Consider the following 24,188-nt stretch of genomic DNA (forward strand, 5'->3'; position numbering starts at 1 on the left):
TGTTCAGTTGGAAGTAGCTTTCGTCATTAAAGAAAGGCTCAGTACTAGAAGTATGTCTTCATTCACCACTGAAAACTTTGCAAAAGTTAGTTCTATTGACAAGTCTTTTCTTTTGGCTTCTTCTCCTCATACCCAGCACTATTTTATCTAGTGTCTTCATTCTCTTTAAAATTTACATTATTAGCTTCCTCTTCAGAGCAAATGCTTAATCAACTACACCCTTAACACATTCCTTTGTCTTACAGCTTTTCTTCTTCTTTCATATTTCTTCATAGTTGTCATTAAATTGTGAATTGCTCTTGTACGGAGCATTCTAACTCTCATTTCCTTAATCTTGGTCCTCCTTCTGATTTCACTGTGGTTTTTTGTACGATTTGTTACTCTTCATATCACTGAGTTTTTCTCCTTTTTTAGTTGGTCTTAAACTTTGTTTTTTATTTTCTTGATTTTCCACTCTTTTTTCAGTTGCGCGGATACAATTTTAAGAAATGTCTTGGTCCTCTTACCAGCAGCTCTTTTCATTGTCACCAATTTTCCTCATGTTGCCCCTTTTGTTTCTCAGTTGTGAGGACATAGTATCATTCTCTCAGTTTCTTTTCTCACTTTTGGATGGCATTGTAACTGCCTGTAGTTAAGTAGAAATTGATGTCTGAAAACAAGAAAGATAACTATATTTTGGTTTTCATGATGTGGTATCACATACTGAAGTACTAATATAAACAGTTATATTATTGTAATATCACTAACATTACTATATTCATTTTCATGTGTATCTCTCTGTGTCTTTCTCTGTATCACTGTATTTATTAGTCTCTTACTGGGTATCCTATTATATCCACTACTGTGTTCCTTTGTATCTACCCATGTTTAAATGAGTACGAGGCTACATACATAACTAAAGTGTCTCAGTGCTTTGCTACATATCTCAGTGTATTTATGATAGCAGCTGTAAGAGTGCCATAAGATGTCTACATAAATGTGCCAGTATTCAACTCTTTGTTTTAACAGTTCTATAGCTATCAAACTGTGTATATAAGTGGCTGAAAGAATACCTCAGTGACTGTGTTAGGGGTTACAGGAGTATGTAGATGTCTGCCCAATTACCTTTCATACTGCTGGATACATTAATGGTTTCTGCGTATGTGAGTGAATGTAGAAGTACGTCTTTCGCTCTGAGAGTAGGTGAGAGAGAGAGGCTCTATGGTTAGCGAACATGTAGGTCAGTTCCTTTATGGGTGGTATAGTTTATGTACTGCTTGTCATAGGGATTTGGAACTGTATGACTAAGTTACTAATCCTCAAAATTACATCTCTAACTATTTTAAGCACAAAACACCGTGCTTTATGGCATACCTACCGCATATCTCAGAGGTGTTTTATGTGTACTAAAACGTGGGTTTGACATTTGAGAAACAGCCATTACCTGCCAAGTAAAGCTTGCAGTGAAAGTGCACAGACAGAGTCTGCACTACTATGCATCAACCATGTTTGAAGGACTATTTCTCTAGACGGATGAGAAGGTTGTGTCAGTACTTGCCTACATACCTGAGTGAGTGTAGGAGTACACTTGTAGCAATGCCATGAGATGTTTAAGTAAATGTGAGGATATTTCTGTTTTTGTACCTCTATGGCTCTCTAAATGGGTATGTAAGTGGCTGAACAAATACCTCAGTACATGTGTTAGGAAATGCAGAGCTATGAAGGTGTGACTGCAACTACCTTTCAGTCTGCTGCATGCATTAGTAGTTTCTGGTAAGTGACTGAAGGTATAAGTGCTTCTGTAGCTGTCTCGGTAGATAAGAAATGAATTACTGGGTTTTTAGGACCCCAGCGGTGCCAGGGGTAGCACCCTATGACTTCGAGTTCTTCCTGTTGTGGTATTTGAAAATTCCACTCTCATGGTAATATAACAAAGAACTTGGCAAAGAAGCTGAAATATGAAAAGACATCTTTATTAAACTCAAATGAGTGAGACTACGTCGCACAGAAGCCTTAGCAACTGAATGAGGCAGTCTCCAGAACAAAAACCAGTCTTCTCTTTTATACAGAATATTACGCTTTGGGCAACACCGCCCCTGTTTTACAAGTGGTCATTCACATATTTTCGCTTCAAAGAAGGAACAGAGTTATGATGACAATCCCACATTTCAGCTTGTTCAGCCCACTATCATTTAACCCAGCAAGGCTCAGAACCCTCATCAGATATCAGCAGACCCCAATAACACGGGCACCTCCTGCTCGTAAAACAAGCCATAAAGTAGGAAACAGAGTCAGATGTGAAAGAGATTAGTCAGGGTTCGTGTGGGAAGAAGGAATTTATGATGCCTCGGGCCCTGATGCTAATCCCATTTGGCCGCAGTAAAAGGAACCGGCCGGACAGGGCTGACTTTGGGCAGTGGAGTCAGTTTGCACAGGTCACAGAGAAGTCACAGAAGGTGTACGTGTCCTTTAGGCCTAGGCATGGCCTTAGCACACAGCCTATGTGAGGGCAAGCAACAAATGGCTACTGCTGTAAAATGGAACCCAAGCATATAACATGTAGTATCATATACACAGTGAATTTATCGTGAAACATGACGAAAACATTTGTACATACCGCATTTGTCATTTGCGGTTCGTTGATACCAAAATCGGCATGGTGGGGGCATGCCTCCAATGTGGTTCCAAATTTTACAGTACCACAGACCCTCCTTTTGCCCTTACATAGGCAATAACTATACTCATACTAATCTGAGTCCAGGTCTATATTCATAAAGTCATGAAGATGTTGCTGTAGCATCATCCTATTACTTAGCTTCGTCTTTTGATACATGTTTCCTTACACATGTAGTAGCACAAAGGCCACGTATGGCGGGACAAAATAAGGAATACCTCTGTCTGTAGTAGGCGGCATAAGATCACACACCCAATAATTAGTGATGTTCACTACTAACTAGTGTTGATGCAGAAGCTGTACAAAAGAATTGCTTACGAATTCTGATCTTCTAAAGTGCTCATGTTCAGGAAAAGGGTGAAAAGAGTGCAAAGAAACAGTAGTAGGAAAAGACATAGGTTGGGAAGCGGGTGCAGAAGTCAATTGAGTAGAGAAAAATGATCCCACCCATAAATTACAACGTCATGTTTAAAAAACACTAGAAAACTCGTTATTAAGAACATATAGACAACGGGAGAAAGTAGTGACCACTATTACAAATGAAATAATAATTTTTCACAACCCTAAGCAAATCCTAAAATTATCTAGTAACATTTTTAGGGCTCCTATGCAATTCAGTGATTTGTTTTGTATGTTCAGGTGAAACAGTGGTGACCCTCATCAATGCTCTGAGGTGAAAAGGGGTATTCTTTCCACAGAAAATGAACTTTATTCTGCTTTTGGAGTTTTGGAGGGCCCCCAACTGTCGTATGCTGAGAAAAAGTGTCCCTGGGGGCACATGTGGTCCTCCCCTTCTGTTGCACTTACCTTGATATACAATGTGCCATGCATGACATGTTGCATGGCGTACGATGCACGGACATGCAGAAGGTGCTGCACGGTGGCAGTATATGCTGCTTGACTGCATGAGTGTCTGTATGGATATCTGAGTGAGTGCATGAGAACATCGGTGGGTCTGTGAGTGGGTGCATGAGTTTGTGTGGGTCTGAGAGTGGGTGAATGAGTGTCTTCTTAGTGGGTCTGTTACTGGGTGCATGAGAGCCTCAGTGGGTCTGTGAGTTGGTGTTTGAGTGTCTGAGTGTGTCTGTGAGTGGGTACATGACGATTTGACTGGGTGAGTCAGTGGGTGCATGAGTGAGTGAGTCTGTGAATGGGTGCATGAGTATCTGAGTGGGTGAACTAGTCTGTGAGTGGGTCTGTAAGTGGGTGCTTTAGTGTCTGAGTGGGTCTGTGTGTCGGTGCATGAGTCTCTGTGAGTGGGTACATGACTGAGTGGCTCTCTGAGTGAATACCTGAGTCTGTCATTGGCCCTATGAGCGGGTGGATGATTCTCAGAGTGTGTGAATCTGTGAGTGGCTGCATAATGTCTGAGTGACTCTGTGAGTGTGTCAGAATATCAACGGGTCTCTGGGTGACTGTGTGTGTCTATATGGGTCTCACAGTGAATGCATGAGATTATGAGTGGGTCTGCTAATGGGTGCATGAGTTTCTCAGTGGGTCTGTCAGCGGGTGCATGAGAGTCTGAGTGGCTCTATCCATGTATGCTCGAGTGTCTGGGTCTGTGAGTGGGTGCATGAGTGTTTGAGTGGGTGCATGAGTCTCTAAGTGGGTCAATGAATGGGTGCATGAGTGTCTGAGTGGATCTGAGAGTTAGTGCATGATTCTCTGTGTGTGGGTACAAGAGTCGCTGAGTGGCTCTGTGAGTGGTTTCATAACTAAAAGTGGCACTATGAGTGGGTGCATGAGTATTTGAGTAAGTGTGGCAGTGGGTGGATGAGTCTGAGTGAATCTGCGAGTGGCTGCATAATGTCTAACTTGGTCTGTGAGTGAGTGAGAGGGGAGAGGATGTGGCCTAACCACTAGGGTGGTGGACTTCAAATCTGGGGAACTGGGTTCGAATCTCATCAGCGACACAACATGCTGTGATTCTGGGCAAATCACTGAATCTCCTCATGCATAACAAATATTGAATGTTTTGTTATGTAACACAACTGGTGCTCATGTAAAGCTCTTTGATACCTTCGGGTCAAGTTCGCGCTATATGAAACTCCGAGAAAAAAATAATATAATTTTGGTTCTGAGTGACCTTGTGAGTGTCTGTATGGGTCTCTGAGTGAGTACATGAGAATATGAGTGGGTCTGTGAGTGTCTGCATTAGTGTCTGAGTGGGTCTGTCAATGAGTGTATGACTGTGTGAGTGGGTGCATGAATGTCTGAGTAGGTCTGTGAGTGGATGCATGAGCATTTGACAGGGTGAGTGGGTACATGAGTGTCTGAGTATGGCAGTGGATGAATGAGTCTGTGAGTGGGTCTGTGAGTGGGTGTATGAGAATGAGTATGTCTGTGAATGGGTGCATTAGGGTCTGAGTGGGTGTATGAGTCTCTAAGTTGGTCAGTGAGTGGGTGCATGAGTGTCTGAGTGAGTATGGAAGTAGATGAATGCATCTGAGTAAGTCTGTCAGTGGGTGCATGAGAATATGAGTGGGTCTGTGAATGGGTGCGTGGGTCTGTGAGTGGGTGCATGGGTCTGTGAGTGGGTTCATGAGCATGAGTGGCTCTGTGAGTGGTTGCATGAGTGTCTAAATGAGTCTGTGAATGGGTGCATGAAAATATGAGTGGGTCTGTGAATGGGTGGGTTAGGCTCTGAGTGGGTGCATGAGTCTCTAAGTAGGTCTGTGAGTGGGTTCATGAGAATATGAGTGGGTCTGTGAAAGGGTGCGTGGGTTTGTGAGTAGATTCATGAGTGTCTGAGTGGGTCTGCGAGTACTTGCATGGGTCTCTGAGGGGGCTGTGAGTGGGTGCACTAATCTATGAAAATACAGTGCTCACCACACATTGTTTATCCAATTGGGAAAGAACACTCCAGTCCTTTTTCCTGCTCTAGGCATAAGCAACAACTGAAGGCTAGCCCACCCCACACACAGCAGGGGCAGAACTCCACACACAGCACCACAGATCTCCTTCCAGGAAGGTTACTTAGGATCCCCCAAGGATCTTTTCCTGAAGTCTTGGATTTCCCTGAGACTTCCAACAGTAAGCAAGCACACACAAGCCCTTGGGGATTCTTCACAAGCAGGATACCACAGCAGGGCAAAAGAGTCAGTCCTTTTCCTCTGCCACAGATAGAAGCAGCAACTGCAGGCCAACCCACCCCTCACACAGAAAAGGCAAGGCTCCTTACACAGCTCTTCTTTGTAGGTCCTCTTGTTTCCATAAGTAATCTAAAGTCCTGGGGTTTAAAGTCTCATACTTCTACCCCAGTTCCTCATTGTTTTCTTTGCTTCAGAGTCTCTGAGCACAGTAAAAGACGGTTCTGCCCTTCCTGGTCCAGCTTGACCACAAGAGGCGGAGGCAGCATTGTACAAAGGAGACAAAACCTGTTCAGGTGCTAGCAAAACTCCTCCCACCACTCTAAATGGTGACAAGGTCTATTCAGCTGTGTAATGAGTCACCCAGGCAAGGCAGAACACACCTCAACCTCCCTTCTGATTGTCTAGAGTGAATGCACATCCCCAGCTCCTCTCTCCAAAACCAGATGTTGAATACACAACAGGCAGAGTCGCACAGAATGTTAAAGCAAGAAAATGCCCACTTTCTAAAAGTGGCATTTCCAAACACCCAATTTAAAAACTACCTTCACTAAAAGGGATGTTATTAGGAGAGCATAAACTCAATTTCTCCATCTTGTCCCAATTGAAAGTTTTACATGAAAAATGTTACAGTGCAGCTTCAAGGATAGACTATGGGACAGACAGCCAGACAGCCTTTCAACAGTGAAAAAGAAATACACAGTATTTCACTATCTGGACATGTAAAACATACTAGCACATGCCCTACCTTTCACACACACTGCACCCTGCCCATGTGGGTACCTTAAACCTACCTACAGTGGTAGGTCTGAGACACATTTGCAGGGCTACTCATGTGGGTGGCCCAACCAGTGCTGCGTGTCCACAAGTAGTATTTGATTTACTGGCCCGGCACACTCCATGCCCTTTACAAAGTATTTACCAGTAAATCAAATATGCCAATCATGGACAACCAATCATAATCACAATTTACACAGACAGTATATGCACGTTAGCACTGATCACTAGTGGTAACGTCCCCAGAGTTCTATAGCCAACAAAAACTGGGTCAGAAAAACAGGAGGCCAAATGCAAAGATTTTGGGGATAAACCTGCAAAATGGCCCAGGTCTAACACCACTCTTCTAAGTCTCCCACCCCAGTGGCAACATCCCATAAGGCACATTAGTTTCCCCTTAGTTACGCACAACCACCCTCTGTGAGGCAAGATCAGACATTTTCTCTCAGGGTGACTGTCTATAGTATCTGACAGATGGGTCCTCCAGATCATCTAACAGGGTTATGCCCTCCTGTTTCTTTTAATCCACCACAGCTTCCTCCCAAGTCAGAGCAGCTTTCAGTGGCGTACCGATCCATCTTGCTGCAAGAGGAGCAGCCTCTACCTGAAAAAGGGGCTGTCAAATGTGTGCTGGCATCAGAAGTAGTGACAGGTTGTTACTCCTATTTCCAATTGCCAAAGAAGGATGGAGGACTTATTACTACTTTAGATCTTTGCAGTCTGAATGCATGCCTTCGAAAGGACAAATTCCAAATGCTTGCACTGGTCCGAGTTCTGTGTGTCCTGGATCTGGGTGACTGGTGCTTGCTTTGGAGCTACAGGTTGCATACTTTCATGTACCAGTCCGGCAGTCCCACCGACATTGCCTGCAGTTCAGGATTGCCATTTTCAGTTTGCTGTACTCCCCTTCGACCTTACCAGCATCCCTCAGGTATTGATGCTTGTCTTCAAAGGTTAGTGATACCAGTTTCCTCTACCTCAACAAGGTAAAAAAAGGTGTGTTTGCCACAGTCAGTCATTTACCACCTCCTGACGACAGCGAACCCCCTGACATTGTGTGTTTTCTTGATCAATGATGCAAAGTTACACTTGACTCTTTTTAAGAGGCTTACTCTTGTAGGAGCTGCTCTGGACACGGCGCAGTTCAGGGCCTTTCCAACTTCACAACATGTCCAGGACATTCTGGCTACAATCCAGATGTTTTAACCAAGGTTCTGGATCTCGTGAGGGCTGCTCTGATGCTTCTTTGCCTGATGACCTCTTGCATCCTGTCTGTCCACTTCCAGATGTGGCATATGCGGGCTCTGCAGTTGGTTCTGCAGTTTCAGCATGTGCAGAACCAAGGATACTTGTCGGATGTCATCGAGTGGTGGCTGCTCTGCTGCAACACGTACATCGGCAGACCCCTCTCTCTTCCCCACTAAAATGTGACAGGGGTGACAGATGTTTCCCTTCTTGGCTGGGGACTTCATCTGGGAGAGGTGGAGAACAGAGAAATCTGGTCTCCAGCGGAAGCATGGCTTCACATAAATCTGATTAAGTTGTGGCCAATCCCCCTGGCATTAAAGGCTTTTCTTTCATCCATCAAGAGAAGGCAGGTACTCACAGACCACACCACTGCCATGTGATACTGCAAAAAGCAGAGATGGGTCCTGGCCCATATGCAATGAGAAGCTCTGCCTCTGGAGTTGGCTGGAGCGTCAGGGCATCTACCTGATCGTGAGTGACCTGGTGGGAACTTTAAATGCAAGGGCAGATTTGCTTGGCCAACGATGCCTGGCAGCTGCACCCTGAAGTAGCGCAGGACATCTTTCTGCTGTGGCCAATTTTTGTTTTGAGATCCGTTTTCCCCCTTGCAGAAAACATCTCAGCAAAATTTTATTCTGATCTGCGTTGCATGAAAAATTAGTAAACCTCGGCCCTCAAGTTCCCACCACTTGCCTAACATTGAAACTGGCAGTCAAATGACTGTCCTTTACTTTTAGTCTTGTTTACCCTGCTACTCACGTAAAGTAGGTGGTCTTGAATTGTGGATTGTACAGCTAGCTGTTATGTTTTTTAAAGTTACATTTCACTAAAATAAAGGAAAAGTTATTGGAGTTTGTAAAACCACCCGCCATCTCTGCAGTGTTTAATTTGGAAAAATTAAGTGTCGGGGCTCAAGGTCAGGGCTTTAAGTGGGCGGGTCTCACTGGGTCTCAGCATCGGCAGTTTTTTAAAGGGGGGCTAGAAACGGGTCTCTATCGGGATCGGTTTTGTGCCCTGGCAAAGGCGGTCCGTTTTTGTTCCCCGACTTCAGTGACAACAGGCACATGGATGTGCGCGTGCTCACACTTCTCACTAGTGGAGAAGTTACGGTATGAAGTCGTGCCAGGTGAGCGTTATAGGGGAAGGGAAATCCTTTAAAGAGAGTCATTTTCTCTCTGGATTTCCCTTCTCTTTTTGAAACTGAGGAGCAGCAACACTGTCGTAGTGTCTGTCACCAGGGCTTTAAGTGGAAGCTTTTTCAATATTATATACTAATAGTTGCTGCCTCTTTATCGTATGCAACTAGAGCCAATAGTCCTGACTTGTTATAGGTATGATTTTACTTGTATCATATATCTGGATGCAATGATAGAAACAGCAAAATACAAGTCAGGAGACAGTGTGCATCCCACTTAAAAACCCTGCTCAAGGTATTATCCACTGGTCCACTGCAACTGGCACAACCCACATCACTTTTTAACTTCAGGTTTAAGCTTAATTTTCATCATTTTTTTAAAGCTATATTCAATAGTTTAATGCACCAATAATAGACGTCGCTTAAAAATACACAGTGGTGATTTCTCATACATGTGTGCCAGGGGTGCTGAGCACCGGAAAAGAGCGGCACAAATTAAGCCCTGCATCTCTGAATCGTTCCAGGTCGAGCCCTAACTTCAGATGGTTGGCTACAAATACTTGGCCTACAAAGTAAGGCACTGAAGAGCACGACTATGATAGAAAATAACAACAGTATCCACTTTTGGGTCTTTCCGGTGCTCTCCCAGATTGATATCAATTATAAAAATAAAGTTTAAAACAGAGTTTAATTATGTTGTAGTGTGAACATTTCTACGGTTGCATCCCTGAAAACGTGTAATGTTGTGTTTAGTTCAGAAAGAGCGTGCCATTGGAGTAGAAATAACGAATTGTGTGCCAATGTACGACATTTTAAAGAATACTGGAGCTTGGAGCAAAAGAAAATCCACTTTGTAAACGTTTAGGTGTACAAAATATATCTCCAAATTCTGTGCTTAAACTTATTCTGTAAAATAATTAAATGAATAGGCATTTTCTAAGCCTACACGCCAAACAGAATTCTGTTCTCATGCATTAATACTTTGAAACCAAATCTACTGGCTTTACCAATGTTTGTTTTGTGCATGGCATATCTCTGACAGACGGTAGACCCAAACGCATGCATTGTAAACCCTAGCAGTGTTAGCTTTCTTTTTTTTTATAGTGAGCAGGTGTTGGTGTTCCACTAGCAGTCCCACAGTATGGGTACACATACACTTTACTGCCAGGATACTTGGAATCATTAGGTTTTAGCCTGTCAAAGTTCTGAAGATCCCTTGATGTTTAAACGCTAGACCAACCCAAATGTATAAAAATGCATTGGCCGAGCTGAATGAACATATAATGCGGAAGTTGTCATTCTACTGCGTATAAGCCTGGGTAAAATGAAGTTGGATCCTAAACGAAGGTCACTTGAAAGCTATGAGTGCGAAAGGTGGGTCGCTGCTGTCTGTTTTTTTTCGGTTGTTGTCACTGGGTGACACCCTAGTGGCTTGAATTTAGTGTAGTAGTACAGTGACCCTTTAGTATTTAAAATGCATCATGGAATTACACACCATCACGTGCACTTTTCACTTCACAAATACCTTTTTAAATTGTGTTAACCTGAGAAATGTTTTTTAATTTTTTTATTGAAACTCGATTGTGATGTCACAAATGGCACTTTGTGCACGTTTGAACACTGGATTACGAGGTGCTCATATGTGATTAGCACCACACCTCTTGAATTCCCCTGGTAGCACTTTGTGTTGTGTGGCTTTTATAATAGTAATGAATAATTGCGATTAAAGAATCATGCAACTAAATGTAGTGTATATTATTCTTTACCTAGCCGTAATCAAGTCGCATGTATTACCTACAGAGGCGACAAAACACGTGTTGGCTTGGGAACTGCATATTGACTGCAACCATGAAGATCCATTAAATTATGGAAAGAAAGAAACAGAAATAAATCGATTGTTTATTTCTTTGTACCTTTTATGTTACTTCCAATGAAAATTGACAGTGATAATCTATGTGTGCTTGGGTTTCCAATGATCGCTGCTGTCTAGTTCCCTTCTTAGTGCTGTTTCTCCTGCACAGACACTTGGGCTGGAACAGTAGGTGACCGTGGCAGGGCCATCCAATGACCTCTCACCTCGCCCTGATTGCTGAGCAGCACCGGAAGCCATGCAACAGGTAGGAGGCAAAAGCCGAATCGAGGGAGGGGCTCAGCTACCTTTAACAGGAGAGGAAGAGAGGGAGGAAGCAAGAGGAAGGAGATGAAGAAGAGATAGAGAATAGAAAGGACAGGAGTTTGAAGACATTTGAAGACATTGTTTTAATCTGTTCTTCTTTCTCTGGCCGACTAAAGCAGTTCGCTAGCGTGGAGATACCCCTTGGGGAGTGATCCAGGCACTTTATAAATCCTATATCAAATCAAATCATGATAAGATAAGGATGGATTTAGAGGGATAAGAAAGATTGGACAACAGAGCAGTCGAGTGAATTGTAGTGACCGAGCAGGTTGGGGTAAATACAATCTTATAGGAAGAGGATGAGCTGGTAAAAGAGGAGATGGACAGAGAGCATGAAGGGTGGCATAGAAAGAGAGATAGGAGAGCGAAAGAACCAAAAACATGTTTTCCCTAAGAAAGTCATACTACAGACTGGCTGCCACCTCAGTGGAGAGACTGGAGAACTGATCAGTCATAGAGTCTAAACTCCGCCATCACCTTCCAAAACAGGTTCATGTGTACATATGAATATAACATGCTACAACACATGCAAATACATCGCTTTCCGTAACAACGTGGTCGTTACAACGACCATGTTGTTGCAACGTGATGTCATTATTACGCAAGTCATTACATTGACTTGCAGTAGATGGCGCTGTAACATTAGGAATGTATAATTTACTACTCAAACTCCAGCCTACGCAACAGTAGGTAAAGTGTTGGAATAGTAAATTATACTATTCCTTATGTTAGAGCGCCGTCTACTGCAAGTCAATCAATCAAAATCCTTTATTCGATCAATTACAAAATGATCATAAAAGTACATGTATAAAAGAAAAACTATTTTCGATATTCAATTTCTTTTAAAATCCAAAATACAATAGTTCATTTTAATCTTACTAAAAAATTTAAAATTAAATCTATAAAGGATTGTCCATTTCCATGGTTTTACTCCTATTACATACTTTTCATCCAGTGATTGGTTCTAGTGCTGGGTTTTTCCTTTTTTTCATGCACGCCCATAGAAACGTAGCTAACGTAAAACAAGTCAGAGGATCTGATAGACTCTTTAAAAAATATAGTGCCACCATACATTGTTAAAAATTCATCTTCTGCAATATCGGTTTTAAATAACTATTCCTCTCCTTCTTATACAATTTGCAGAATAAAACAAGGTGGAGATCAGTTTGTTTTGACAAGCCATCACAGGGGCACAAAGTTAAATCTGCATGGTTATAAGTTTTACCAGGGTAACCTAACATAAGAGGGATCATATTCAGACTAAACCTAATCAATATGAATCTGTGATGTGCATTTGTAACATCTGACAGATAAAATAAATATCCTCTCTCTATCACTGTGGGGATTGATCTATAGTTCACCATTGCCTGCTTTTTACCATAAGTTTCCCTTCTCTCAAACTCTACCCTTATCTTAAATACATTTTTGACCTTTTCTTTAGAGATCTTTCTACATTCATCTGGATCTTGAAACAGTTCGGGTAACCCAATCTTGTTTAGGAGTTTTTCTACGTAGCACAACCATCTGGATCTCCTCCACTTATCCATATTTAAGCTATTCTTAATTATTGTGTGTGTCAGGGGGAGTGTGTCCCTTCTCCAGATTGCGTGCCACAGAAGGACAGGGGCCAATTGTATTGAGTCGGTGATATAGGGGAGTCCCAGTTCTAAGTGCAAAATGTAGTTAGGGGTCGAGGTGGGGAGGCCAACTATAGACTTGAAAAACTTGTTTTCTATAGTTTGCATTGTGCCCGTTTCGACAGTACCCCATACCCCCGCCCCATACGTCACTGCCGCTGTAACTTAAGCCTGATAGATTAGTTGTATTGGCGAAAATGGCCTATCGCCCAGTTTTTTAGCATAGGACTTTACTGCCGACAGGGTTCTTTCCATCACCCCCCTGCGTCCTTGCACTAGTTTTGTCCATGCCAAATCCTTATCAATAAGAACCCCCAAGTACAGAAAGGAATCCACCACCTCAATCCTCTCATTCTCCACATGGAGGTACGGTGTTCTCTCTCTTTTCCTTGCCCCCACTATCATAGCAAAGGATTTGGTACGGTTCACCCTCAAATCAAGTGAGTCCATAAACGATACATACGAAGATATGAGGTGCTGAAGGCCGGACCCAGTCATGGCCATCAACACCGCATCATCTGCGTATGCCAAGATAGGTAGAGGTTGTGAGTTCAATATTCGAACATCTCTTGTAGACTTGATAAGGGCTTTTTCTACTCCATTTGTATAAATGGAGAAGAGAAAAGGCGCAAGAACACAGCCCTGCCTAACTCCTCTGGTGATTTTGAATGGGCGTGTACAGCCTCCATTTTTTGTGTAACGTACTGAGGACATAGCGTTGGAATACATCTGTCTAATAAAATTTAAAATTAATTGGTCGACTCCCATCTCCCTCATGATAGTCCACAGCTTTTCATGGGTCACACAGTCGAACGCTGCCGACAAGTCCATGAAAGACATGTACATCTTCCCCTCCTTCATCCTGGTGTATTTTTCTATTATAAGTGACCGGTTTAGACACTGGTCTACAGTGCCCCTTCCCTGCTGGAAACCATATTGGGCCTGCATTAGAATATTCTTATCTTTGGCCCAATTCTCTAGCTTAGAGAGGAGGAGCCGTCCCATTAGCTTCACTGTCGTGTCCAGCAGGGAAATTGGCCTGTAGTTTTTTGGGTCAGACCTGTCCCCTTTTTTAAATATAGGGACTATAACACCAACAGACCAAGATTGAGGGGGGCCAGCTCGAATTATGCTGTTCATCACATTCTTCAATAACGGTGCCCACAGGTCTGGTATTCCCTGAAAGAGATCTATTGGTACACCGTTCGGACCTGGGGCCCTGCCTGAACTACACGACGACAAGTTCTTCCTTACTTCACTGAGTGAGAAGGAAGAAGAAGAGGCCTGTTGATCATCTTCCATTCTTCCATATTTAGAACAGGAGGTTGGAGTGTAGAGGCGAAGATACTCTCAAAATGGGCTACCCAAGCTTCCTCATCTACGTTGTTGTCTACTGTAGGGTCTTCAGGATTTTTAAAATGCGGTGCATTTATTATCCTCCAGAAGTCGCGGCTGTTTCCTATTTTTGCTGCCTCTCTAAGGTCCTCCCATATAGTTTCTTTTGATGCCTTCTCTCTATTTCTTCTATTAAGTTTGCATTTAGCCCGCAATTCCTTGATTTCCTCCTGGATTCTGGGTCTACTTTTCAGAGCATGGATCAAAGCTCTCCTTGCCGCTGAACATGGTGAGTCAAACCATCCCCTTTTCAGATTTCTTATTAATATCTTTAGAACATGTAATGGTCAGTTTTGCCTGCTCTAGGAGATCACAAAAGGCCTTTACCATTTCGTCTACTTCGGTCCAGGATCTAGACATGTTGCTATATTATTAAGTGTAGCAGATATAATTTTCACAGTCAGTTTAGGTTGGTTAACATGGGCCCATTTTAGTTGTATTCCCTTTCTTCTTGCCACTATTGGGGTATCTATATTTAAGATTTTTGGGGATTCCACTCTGGCTGTTTTTATCTGTAGTGATAGCATAGCATGGTCACTAAAAGTTGTAAATTGGTTTTTCAACCTACTGACTCAAACTAATAGGGGCAGTGACTAACATATAGTCAATAATTGACTCTTGGTCGTTTCGTAGGAAGGTTCCACCCATTTTCCCTGATAGTGCTTCTAGGTCACCCGTGATTACCAAGTTTCTTTCTGCTAGGATCCTATTTAGGCAGTTGCCATATTCATTGTGCATAAAATGGTTAAGGCTCTCACCCCCAGGTCCTCTATACCACATATAGGAACTGTGTTGTATTTACAGGGATACATATTAAAATCTCCCACCCATAGAAGATTAAAAGGACAAATGCTGCTATTGTTTGTGGTGTGTTCTATCGCTATGTCGACCTCTTCCACAATAGCATATTTATTTGGGCAAATCTCGTTGTTATAAGTATTAATTAAAAAGTCACATGCCTTCTTTATGTATCTCTAGTGTGAGAATATGGGAGTTTTCACTTAGAGATTCGAATTTCGATACCTTTCCTGGGAAATTGTTCGGGATTAAGGTCAGAATACCCCCTTGGCCCTCCCCAAAGGTGAAGATTTGGCTGGAGTTTGATAGGAGCAATACCCATTTACAAAAATTGGGTCAATCGACCACGTCTCCTGGAAACATATAATATCATGGTCTTGCCACATTCTTAACCAGTTTTCATTCCTTAATTTATGCATAATGCCTGCCAAATTCCATGAGGTTATCTTTAGGAAACTTTTACTAGGCTCCTTTTGTGGTTCACTCATGATCAAAACTATTTCATTGGAGAGACGGTGGGGCTCTAGTCTTTCGTGGCTAATTTGAGTGGTTGTAGTGGATTGATGTAGTCAATCACACTCTTCCAGGTCAGTTAATGGCGCAAATCGGTTTTCAAGGGTCAGATTTTCCATCCTCCTCGAAACTCCCCCATTTTTCCACGGGCGAATCTCTCTTTGATTTAAATTTGGTCTTTGGAATGTCAGTTTAGTTGGTTTATAGAAATAGCCCAACGGTAGAACAACTATTCCTGAATCCATTATGGTGTCATCTCCCAAATATTCCAATATGTGTCTGATTATACATTCATTATTAAAATTTAGAACAATACAATCACCCGCCAGATCCTTTGTCGCTGGACCCACCCACACAGTCCTTCTAGCCATAATCATCTGCCTTGAGAGGTTCCCAACTCTTCCCCCCCGCCCCTTCAATTTCCCTGTCAGCCAATGTAATGCTTTGTGGATCAGTTGGCTCGTAGATTCCCCTTGGCCCTCATTCAACTTTGGTGCATTCCCTAGGACCAATGCCAGGGGAGCAGCTGTCGGCGGTAGATATAAAGTATGTACTTGATTTCGTATTTGACCGGCATTCGCCCTATCTGGTCTTTGTAGTTCTACTTGGTTGTCTTCTCTCTGCGCCAAATTGCGTTTGTCCTCCAAATTTAATAGCGGTGTTGGGGGACGGTAATGGTGATGGGTAATTGGTAACAATGGGCATATCTCTTTTGTTAGGCCCCCTTATATAACCCCTCCCATTAGTGTCACTCGGGTTAGTTTGGATTTGAGTCTCATGTCCCGAACACCTTCTAACATTTGGGTCACTACCCTCTAGACCTTTCATTAAGTGCGCCATTGCCCCTAATAACTGTTCAGTTTTATCTAGCTGCAGTCCGAGGGCCAATAGCTTCCCCTCCATCCTTGCCAATGTAGTTGTGAAAGGATTCAGCATCGTGGCTACTAGAGTCTCCAATCTGTGCCACATGTCCTCATTTGTCAAAAGGTCAGTAGTTGATATATCGGCTACTGAAATAGCAACTTGGACCTGATTATTCTGGGAAGTTTGCTCCTCGGCATGGTTCCCTCTCTGTTTGTCTTCGTCTTTATCTTTGGTTTGTCTGGGGGCCTTTGCTGGTCTCTGGTTCTGTGCCCCCCCCCTCTTTTCCTCTTCCCCGTTTTTTCCAAGGTACTTCCACTAGCCTTTGCTCTCCCTGCCCCCCTGATAGATATTCCAGGCTTTTTTGCCCATGTTGTTTGGGATGGGGTTTCGTTCTCTTTTCCGACATCTACTATGGCGCCGCTCTGTGTTTGCTCTGAGTATTGAATTAGAGTCGGGATGATGATTCGGGCGTAGCAGTAAGGCTTATCTGAGGGAGCGGCTCCAAAGATAGGCGCCTTTGGGTTATCTCAATTTCTTGTTCCAGGACAGAGGTGCCTCTGGATAGAAACAAGTCGAGTGTCCCCACAATTCCCTGTCCCTGCCCCCAGCGCCTACTCATCGTATGTATCCCGAGCTGGCAGAACCACAACAGATGTACTTTATTACCAGTTCAGTCTTTTAGGCCCACTTTATGGGCACTAGTCAGTCTCTGATATTTGTAGGAATTAAGAGTCGCGTGGAAAATGAATTGTGGGCTAGAATATTGGGAGTCTTTTTAAGGCTGGCACTATTCCTAGTGCGCAGGGCCCCCTCTGGCTGTATGGTCGGATTCAGGCGAAGTGGGGCGCTTCACTGCCGGAATGCTGCTGCTAACGTTGGGCTTTAAGTGCCAATATACCCCCGCTGTACCTACAGCCAAGAATGTAGCCAATGCCAAATGTCAATATGCCTCTGTTGTGTTCATAGTCCGAACCCTGCCAATGTGAGTGTCGATATTTCCCCGCTCCTCCCCGGATATGGTAGGCCTTTGTTTGAATCCCTGAAGGCGGGAGGCCGTGAGCACTTCCCTGCAGCCCCGCACCATCGTCCCTAACAGTTCCAACACTTGCTCCCAGGGCCGTTACCTGGGGGTGCGTAGTCTCTCCTTCCCATTGCCGGTCTCCGTTGAACGCAGGGAACAGGGTCAGACTGCCTATCAATTGTCTTCCAGACTCAATGGGGAATACATTGGCCCCAGGCAACAGCACAAAAGCGAGATCCCAGCTGATAATAATGTAAAACTGAGTCACATCTTCAGGTCCTGGACACCAACATTTAAACTCCCAGAGCAGGGGGAAGATAAGCTATGCAGTAGCTCTCTCAAATCCCCTCAGCCGACTCAACTTCTCCAGCAGAGTGGAAGCACTCACAGAGCACCCCTCCAGGCAGACAGAGTGCGGTGAAGGCGCATACAGCGTCATGCATCCAGGCACAATATCGTATACAGGAGACTCAGGGGATCACCATCGCCGCTCCCGATGCTGTCAGCGTTGCAATCAGGGACGCTATCAGGTCACACAAGCCTCCGCGGAGCGCCGCAGGTGGACTCCGCCACCGGCACAGTTCAATGGCTCCACAACCACCGCAGGCCAAACAGATCAAAGAGGCCAAGGGCACGGCCTCCGGTGTACTCCTCAGCACACGCAGCCAGCCCCGCCCGACCAGAAGGGCTGATGCGATGCGGGCCGCAGGCGCACTCCTCAACCCCCACAGCCGGCCTCTCCCGATGCCAAGACCCGAAGCTATGCAGGGCCTCCGGCAGCACTCCGGTACAATTTAGCACGCAATGGGGTGGCTGGTGCACGCGCTCCACAAATGCGTCACCGCTCTATTAATCTGGCCAGTTTCCTGCAAGTCGATGTAATGACTTGCGTAGTAATGGCATTGCGTTGTAACAACGCAGACTTTGTAACAACCACGTTGTAAAGGCATCGCGGTCTAATGACCGTGATGTAAAGGTTGTTTCCCGTACATATGACTGATGGAGGAGGAATTGACAATGGTGGGCCCTGTAGAGCTGTCTTTAAAGGACAGTGTGGGGACCAGGGGCCATATTACAGAAAGTACCCCTGGGGCACAACAGATGTATGTGCCCACTTTCTGAACCCCTGGGGCACTTTGATATTACAGAAGGGGCCACATAGGCCTGTGCAGCCCTTTCTGTAATACTGATAGCGCTGGCTCACATGTAGTGCTAGAGCTATCATGAGAGGGTGTTACGTCATTTGCATAGGGGCTGTCCCCATGCAAATAAGGGCATCACTTTGGCTGCAGGCCTGTGCCGTATTACCAATGCAGAGACAAACATGCCCTTAAGAGGTGCACTGGAAGTGCACCACATAATGGTGAGCCACTGTGGGCAGCCCTTTTGAGGAGTGAATAGGGGTCCCATGACCTCCCCAGACATCTCCTTGCAGGCGGATGCAGTCTCTCACTGCACCCGCCTAATCTAATCGATTTGTAGAGCACATGGCTACTAAAAAGTTTTCCAGTGCTAATCCAAACCAGCAGATCATGATAACCGACCATCCTGAGAGCTGACAAGAGATGGCTATTTGACAAATAGCAATGTCTTCAGAGCCTTCAGGGTGGATTCAAATTCTATTTGACGAAGTTCTAGGTGCAGAGTATTCCACAGTATAGGCAATAGGTACCTAAAAGAGTGAACGCCCCATCTGGATCTGCAGATATTAGGTGGTGTTGCGAGGAGAAAGTTGCGGCGGATCTTATGGACCTTCTGGGATTATAAGGTTTGATGAGAGCATGTAGTATTTGGGATTCGTGGCTGTGGAAGGCCCGGTGCGAGATGCAAACAGCTTCAAACCGCACCTGCTGCTCTATGGGGAGCCAAAGTCAGTCAACCAAGGCCCTCCCTATGAACAGGTGCCTTGGGATTTTGACGGGTGGACATATTTTGGATGGTCTGTAACCTTTTTTTGACGTAGTGTGGGGATCCTAGCTATAGGGAATTCCCGTTGTCCAACTGGGAGATTATCAGAGCCTGTACGATGAATCTTCATGACGGGGGGCAGAAGATCTAACACTTTTCTTAGGAGTCCGAGTATCGCAAAACACATCGCTACTTGTAGATTGATCTGGGGCTCATGGTAAGCGTGTCATCCAAAATATAGCCAGACTTTTTTGTTTTTCGGGCTTGTCGTGCCCCAAGGCATTCATTCCAGCCATGGGAGTAACTCCCGCTAAGCTTTGCTGTTACCTAAGAGCACGAGCTCCGTCTTGTCCTTGTTGAACTTGATGGAGCAATTGGCCATTCAGTTGGCTAACTCCTTCAGGCAGGGGGCAAGTTGTTTACAGTTGGAGCTGTGTTCTGGTGCGATAGAGATGACTAATTGTGTATCGTCTGCGTAGGAGACTATTGTCAGACCAAAAGATTGAACTAGCCCTGCTGAAGGATGCATGTAAGGCGGTTGCTCGGGGATGATTCCTACTGAAAGTGGGGTTCGATTGCCGCCTGCACTGTGATACAGGGAGCAGCTTTGAAACCGCTGCTCTGTATTTCAGTTGAATGCAATGCCCCAAGGGCAGATCAAGTTCACGGCTGCTCTGGGTGCTGCGCATTCATTACAATGGGGGCATTTTCCCTGTTCGCGTTCGGCGCACCAATTTAAACGCGTGGCATGGTTCAAACAAGAAAAATGCACCCTTACAGGCCATGGCATTGGTGGGCAGCTGACTTTCCTCCCTAATTTAGTGTTCCTCCCACTTAGAGGCGCATTGTGCTCTCACCATCACCACAGCTGACATCATCAAATTACTTTTCCTTTTTGGATGCTTTTGTTGCATTTGAGTTTTCGTATTCAGTGGGAGGGGGCACTGACCTTCCTTCCTCTTTTCAGTTGTGTGTTAATGCAACCTTGCAGCTTCCTATCTTTCCTTGTTATTTGTGTGTCTTTTCGTTGGTGCTTTGGGCCACCCCTAGCCCACCCTCCTAATCCCTGATTCTCCCAGCCACCCTCTTCCACCATCTTGCCCCCCCCCCCCCCCCTTGTTTCTTGTCTTGATTTATGCCGGATCTCACTTGCTGCTTTTGACCCTTCCTCTGTTTCTCTCACTCCTTCTACCCCCCTGTGTCTTTCAGTCTCTCCCTGACTTCAGTCCTCTTGCCCCCTTTGCTCCCTGCCACTTGTTCATTTGTTTGTCTCCTCACTCCTCCTATAAAGCAATGAGTTGCAGGTTAAACCTATAAGATGTGTGTCAATCTAGTCCTTCTTTTATGACTGTGGCTGGGCTGGCTCATGCATAGGAGTTTCTGGGACAGTCAGTTTCCCCCCCTCTGCCCAGGCAGATTTCTGTTTCTTTAGCACTTGTCAGGTTTCAGCGAGAGTAGCCTAAGCACAGAGAGAGGTAAAGTTTCGTGTGCTCCAGTGCAGGCCTAATCAGTAGCCCTTGTCAGAAAGCAACTCAATCAACTTAGATGATGTGCATAAAAGTTGCATTTAATTACCCCCTGGTGCCTCGTTGCCTGCGCTTTCTGTATTAGTGAGTTATGCAATTGTCCTTTTGTACCCTAGGCAAAATCGTAGTCCTATGTCTATGTTTATACAGTGTACCGGTTTCTGGTTTTCAAAAGGTGGTCGCCATACTCGTGCAGCGTTTGTCATAGTTCTCCCACGTTTTTACCCACTGGCACCTCCTTTCAGAGTCCTTCACACACTTTTCGTCCTCGAGGTGCCTCCTCCTGTTAGACACACTTTCTTTGCTTATCGACAGGCGCAGCATACATGTGTCTCGGATTATCTGCCCGATGGCCGAGATGCTCCCACGACTACCGATAGGAGGAGAGGTGAAGAGATGCGTCCATCACCTGTGTATGTTGGGAGGCTGCTGCAGTGAAGAACCAATAGTCCTGGAAAGGCCGTGTCATTCATTGCCATGTAGTTCTAGGGAGCGTTGGGGGGTTGTGTTCTGCCCATTGTGGTGCTGCACTTAAATTGGCAGTTTTACTCCTTTAGTCCTTTGTATATACATAATTCCATGTAAATTATTTCTATAACCCGGCGGCTCTCAGTCTCTCGTTGTGCAGAGTGAAAGCACCACCGTGCCCAATATAGTTGCGCAGCACCAGAGGTTATGTCATGAATGATGGGCTTTTTTGGCAAAGTGCAAAGCACCTGTTTTAGGTGGGGCAAAAATGTATCCCCATATTAGTTAACTCTCTATTTTCAGATAGTGCAGCTCGGAAACTGTGATCAAGGTGTGCCTCTTTCAGTTTCTAAGATGTGTTGTCTTTAAATAAAGCCCTAACTTTGAGAGATATTGAGTTTACTGGATTGGCTTTACCCCCTGCAGATGCACACAACAAGCACTTGGCTCTGTGCCTTGAGGGGCCAAACAGGCCCGAATTCTGTTCCCTCATATTTGACTCGCACTGGTTTATATCCTTCATAGTAGTTCACTAAGCAAATAGATCGGTGTAGGACAGTGGAGTATTATGTGATGATGATCGTTAGGCCTAACCATATAATATTAACACCATACCCCAAAGATAGTCCTTGGATTCACAATAAGAAGTCTATACTAGAGGAACATGTGTTAAGCATTTCAGAGCACCGACATGGACGATAAGTAATTGACAATACTCAAAGGAAATCCAACACCAATTTATAAAAAAAAAAAGCAGACTTTTATATGCATTTAGACACTAAAACAAACACAATTGGATGCATGTAACCAGATTTATGGATTTTAGAAGAAATTCTAAATCAGTGCAATTCAATGTTGTAAACGTTACCATTGCTGTCAATGGGAAAAAGGTACTAGTGACAATCGGTCACTTGTAGGTCGAGTTACGTGGACCCCACGGAAGGTTCAGGTGATGCGTGTCCATGAACCAAGCTACAACAGTCAGTTCAATTTTACCTAGCCCAAGAGGCATGGGTGCTGAGTTGTCCTGGCTGTTCCTGATGCTGAAACGGGAGCAGCGGGAGAGCTGGCTTTACCATTTATATGGTGCTAGGGTCTTGGCTGGTCAAAGGGGTTGCGTGGTTCCCTCTTGTTGCAGTGTTGATTAAAGTGGATGGGAACCGGACTGGTCACCAACAAACCTTGTAAGCGGTAAAGTCAGTGAGCTGATATTTCGAAGCCTGGGGGACAACGGTATCCACCTGAAACTTGCTGGACATCAGGACTACATTTCCCACAATGCACTGGACAATCTACTTTTGGGAGATCCCTCGGAAGGCCCGATGACTAGCAATTCTTTGGTTTCGGGATGTTGTTGTTACCTGCGGATGCAGGGGTCTAGTACCAATAGTTTGGGGGAATCTTGAGTTGCCTTTTGCTCTCAAACAGATCTTTCTGTCGGGGGTGTGGTCTTTGGTCCAGGTCGAGTTGCAGTCGCGCAGTTCCAGGAGCGTTGTCACAGGTGCAGAGTACCCTAACTTTGGTTTGTGCTCCTGTTGTAGCAGACTCAGGTTTCTTCTTTGTCCTTTATTGCAGTCTTCATAGATATGAGGTTCTGGTGTCTAGGATGAATCTTAAATCCTAGATTTAAGGGTGTTAGGGCTGTTGGTACAAGTGGCCAAAGGGCTACTAGCCTCAGCAGCTAATCAGCCCTGAGGTGACCACATCTGGGGGATTGTGTCACCTTTTTTACCCAGAACTCTCAATTCACCCACTTCTAAAAATGGTAAAAACCTTTCTTGACTGTACAGACCTGGTAGCCCACCGGTTTGGCTAGCCATCTGGGGGTGTACTTCCTCTAACTAATTTTCCTGCTTCCCTGGGTGCTAATGTGCTTGGGGGCAGGAATGCGTGGCTTCCTCCTTTTGGAGTCAGCCTGCGTGCATATCAGAGGCAGTGCATGCTTTAAAGCGCCCCGCCTTGATGTGCCACTTCACTAACCGCCCTGTCAGGGAGGGAAGTTTCACCTCCTTCCCGGACAGGCCTTTGTTACTAACTCCTGGGAGTGTTCACACTGCCTGGCTCAAGGTCAGATTCCTGTTTTGGCAGTAGCAGCTGCAGGCTGCCAGTCAGGGCACAGGAAAGGCTGGGGCAACCAGGTGGGCAACCTCTAAGGTCCACATCAAACCCAACTTTGGAATCATGTTGGGGTGAGAAGGCAAATTGTTTAATACCAAACATGACCATATTTGGCGGTACCGTAATGGAGCTGGCAACCTCAAGTGTACCCAGCTGCCAGCTCATGTTATCCTATTGACCTCTTATCACTTTTAGTAATCTTTATTGAACAGGGCTATTGTAGGGGCATATAAACTAGAATTGTATATGTCCATACCTTTAATATACTGTACCCTGCCTCCTGGACTTAGGAGGCCTACCTTCGCGGTGACGGACATATATTAAAGAGTGCTTTGACCTTACCACTCATGATGAGGGCAAAGTTGAGTTGGAGCAGTTTGCACTATTTCTGCAGTGGAAGGCTGATATTATTTGTTTACTCGGGTCACTCAGGCTGGCACAATTAGTAGTTGCGGCCCTGGTGACCCCTTTAATATTCATGCCCTGGGCATTCTTGGTACCACTTTACTAGGCATCTATAAGGGGGTTAAATGCCTTACCAATTGGAAGTGCTAGTTTGCTCCATGATGTTTTCTAGTAAGCAGGCTCCAGTGTGCATTCAGAGTCATAAACCAGCAGCTATTATTGCAAATGGAAATGGGGCAGAAAGTGGGGTGAAACCTTCAAAAAGTTGTTTTCCTGCAATTGGTTTGCATATGAAAAATATTAGCAGTGCCTTTGTTCTCACTGCACTGGTTCATACACGTTTTATTCGTTTGCATACACTGTACTGGTTTGTAGTAAGGAACACTTGTTTGAGTAATCAGTAAGCTGGTTAATGTGTAAGTTAGCCACTCGACCTGAAGGTATTGGAGCGCCCTGC

Source organism: Triturus cristatus, chromosome 12 (genome assembly GCF_964204655.1).
Source record: "Triturus cristatus chromosome 12, aTriCri1.1, whole genome shotgun sequence".
In the NCBI taxonomy this organism is placed as follows: Eukaryota; Metazoa; Chordata; class Amphibia; order Caudata; family Salamandridae; genus Triturus; species Triturus cristatus.